The following is a 3,527-nucleotide window of genomic DNA, read 5'->3' on the forward strand; positions in this document are numbered from 1 at the left end:
TTCACCGACGAAAATAGTTACAAAAGAAAAGCATCACTAAGCGCTGTGTTTTGTTACTGTGTGATTTATTATTTTGAACGAATCGTTTTAATGAATGACTCAATGATTCATTTATTAAGACGGTCACTTGTCGCCACCTATCCACAGTATTCCTGCGCCCCATGACGCTTTGCGCGAATTATGGGTGTAACTTCCGTTAAGCTGTAAACAATCAGTGAAAGACTAGCTCTGGACGCAATAATATATTTTTAAACCGTGTACGATGACATTACATTATTCTACTTACCCTTCAACCATTGAACATTAAAAGGACATTTAAAAGTGTAAAAGCGTAAACAAGGTACTTTCAACAGACCATGAATAATCCATGAAAAAGTATCTTTCCACAGCAACATCGGCGGTAATCTGTATTATGTAACATACGTTGCCTTAATAATAAAAAAAATGTTTTACTTCAGCATTGCGTGATACTATTTTAAAGTGATTTCAGTCATTTTGACAGATAATAAATTGTAAATTTACCTGTGAAACCAAACCTGGAAAGAGACGTGCAGGATTTGGGGAGTATTCCAGTGAATTGGTATAGGCTACATCGTAAATTAAATCGGGAGAACAGACCACAAATGTGCAGTATATGTTGACCTTTATCATACTATTACAGCGAAATTCAAAAGTAAAAAAGAAAATAATCACGAGGAAAAGAATTCAGAGCTCTTACTATAGATATTCTTGTTATAATATGTCACGTTAAAATACCAAGTGTTACGTTATTCTGATGTTTTTCTTAGATAAAACATGAAAGAAAACTGATAGCTCATTGAGTCAAACTGACGGATCAGCTTTATTTGTAGGGCAACCTTATGATTTGAAATGATTCGTTTCAGTCTTTTTGAATGGGAGTTCCCCAAAGCGGAAGTGCCGCCCATAATTCAAAACGCAGTAAGCTCGTCAGGAATAAGGTGGATTGATTTATTGTTTAAAGGCAAAGGCATCATTGATTTTATTTTTTATTTTATTATTTGTTTAAACATTAATCTCATAATATTTACACAGTTGTAATTTTGCAGTGTAAATTAATTTAATAGATAACAGCCCTTTTTATTAAAACTGAATTTGATCAAATGTAAGAATTTGACATAAAACATATTTAGTAAGGTTTAATAAATTGTCCTTTATAAAGGCAAATAACGCCCTGGTGACCCCCTACAACTAATTACTTTGTAAACATGTCACCTTTTTCACCACTTGTGAGTTTAGAGGTCTGTTTAATATTTCAAAAAGTACAATAAATGTTCAAATTTAGATTTTTTTAAGAATTGTTGAAAGGTGTCTTTTAATAAATGCAACATGTTCCCAAAGTCATGTGAAATAATCGTGTTACATAATCGTGATTTCAATACTGACCAAAATAATCGTGATTATGATTTTTTCCATAATCGAGCAGCCCTAGCGTCCATATGTGACGAGTTGTGTTGAGAATGTGTGAGAATGTGTTGATGAAAGAGTCTTCCGTGATAGGGCAGACCCATTGGCCTTTTCAGACGAATATCTGACTGAGAGGTACAGATTCTCAGGTGATGGCATCAGATATTAGTGTAGGCTGCTGGGTCAAACATACAGCACAGGACAGCACGGAGCCATGCTCTCACTGTCCCATGGTCTGCGTAGCACTGCGATTCTTTGCAAGTGGCATGTTTCTGTATTCTGTCGGTGATGCAGAAAGCCTCAATAAAGCCACTATTTGCCGCACAAGTCTGGCATTGAAATCTCTTGTGCACATATTTATCACCTTCCCTGGTCACAGAAGATTCATGCACATCAAGGAGGAGTTCTACAAGATTGGAGGTAACACGAACAACAGATTACTACAAAATCTTACATTAGCACAGTCTATGACACTCATTATTTTGTGTTACAGCTTTTCCTAATGTAATTGGTACAGTGGATTGCACCCATATTCGTATCCAACGCCCCTCAAGGGCACATGAGGGAGATTATGTTAACAGGAAATCCTTCCACAGTGTCAATGTTCAGGTAAGAATGAGTTATGCTTACTGATAGCTACATAATTATTCTGTGCATTAAATGACCTTAATAGGCTATAATATATATTTACAGATGACCTGTGATGCTGACTGCCTTATCACAAATTTAGAGGCAAAGTGGCCATGGCTCAGTGCATGACTCCAGAATCTTTCGGGCCAGTAGAATTTACCAGAGACTCTCTCTAGGTAAGCCACCCCATTTTATTTTTTTAAGCACCTTAAACAACAAGAGTACAGTACTTGTAAGAATTATGTTTTGTATTTCATAGGTGAGTTCTCTAGTGTGCTCCTGGGGGACAAAGGCTATGCCTGTGAGACATTTCTGATGACTCCCCTTACAGACCCCCAAACCCCAGCACAGCAAGCTTACAACCATGCCCATGCCAAAACCAGGGCTCGAATTGACCTTCGGCCTCCTGAAATCAGGATTTCAGTGCTTGCACCACTTGAGGGTCTCCCCGGACAGAGCATGTGACGTGACTGTTGCCTGCACAGTGCTGCACAATATTGCCTGCCTAAGAAAAGAAAGGGTTCCCAGAGTTGCTTTGGATGTTGATTGGGACAATGCTGCCATATTCCCAGATAACAGAAATGGTAGACTTGTTAGAGAACAATACATTGCAAATTATTTCAGTTAAGTTAGTTTTGATTTACCCCATCTCTTAATAAAGGATAATGTATAGGCTATATAACATTCATGTGTACATGCATTTTATTTGACATCGGTAGCACAAACTGTGGTTATCTTCCCAAATTCTAGTTCCACTTCACTGGATCAATAACTATAAAGTGTACTTGACATTCATAAAAAGTTGCAAGACCACAATGGTTTTGGAATATTTTTCTTATTTTCTTATTTTGCTGTTATCACTTGTCAGCTTGGAGCTTTGGAGAGAAAAAAAAAGATGATTAATACATTGTGTTACAGTCATGTTTACAGTATAAACTGAAGTCACTTACTTCTCTTTCTAGTTTCTGGATTTCCAGTTCTACTTTTCTTAGTGTCTTGCGTTTAATTTGCATCTCAAGGTCCATGTCCTGCAGCTTTCTTTTGTTCACATCAATCTTGACTTCTGTCAGCTCGATCTGTCTCTTTAGATGCGTTGTGTAGAGATATCTGATAGTTTGTGAACACCTTTTAGTTATCATAACTGAATTTTTGCGTAATGTAAATTTACTTTAGGCAATACTCACTATGTTACCAGGCTGCCCAATATCAGGATCCTGTAACAAATGATATTTTCTATTAGTACCACTTCCCTGACGACTTATCTATTATGAACTTATAAAAATATGTGTTTATTTTCACAAAATACCTCAAGCCTTCTGGAGTCCAGCGACACGGTCTCATCATCTGCAGAAGTGCACTCCACTGCTGTAGATGTGGCTTCGCTCTGCCATATTCAATACTTGTATTGATATTTTTGACAGGACATGCAAAGACTATCATTTAATAAAGAGTACTCACCGGCGAATCATATT

At 37.0% G+C, this 3,527-nt stretch overlaps 1 long non-coding RNA gene across 1 annotated transcript; it reads left to right on the top strand.

Moving 5' to 3' along the window:
• Positions 1-2,118: 2,118 nt before the first annotated feature.
• On the top strand, positions 2,119-2,739 carry LOC143720479 (uncharacterized). The gene is made up of 2 exons (XR_013196579.1): positions 2,119-2,231; positions 2,315-2,739. It is a non-coding gene; the product is annotated as an uncharacterized LOC143720479 (long non-coding RNA).
• The last annotated feature ends 788 nt before the right edge of the window (positions 2,740-3,527 follow it).

The sequence above is a fragment of the Siphateles boraxobius genome, unplaced genomic scaffold (assembly GCF_051911475.1).
Source record: "Siphateles boraxobius isolate OS27281-9 unplaced genomic scaffold, OSU_SipBor_1 65, whole genome shotgun sequence".
Lineage (NCBI taxonomy): Eukaryota > Metazoa > Chordata > Actinopteri > Cypriniformes > Leuciscidae > Siphateles > Siphateles boraxobius.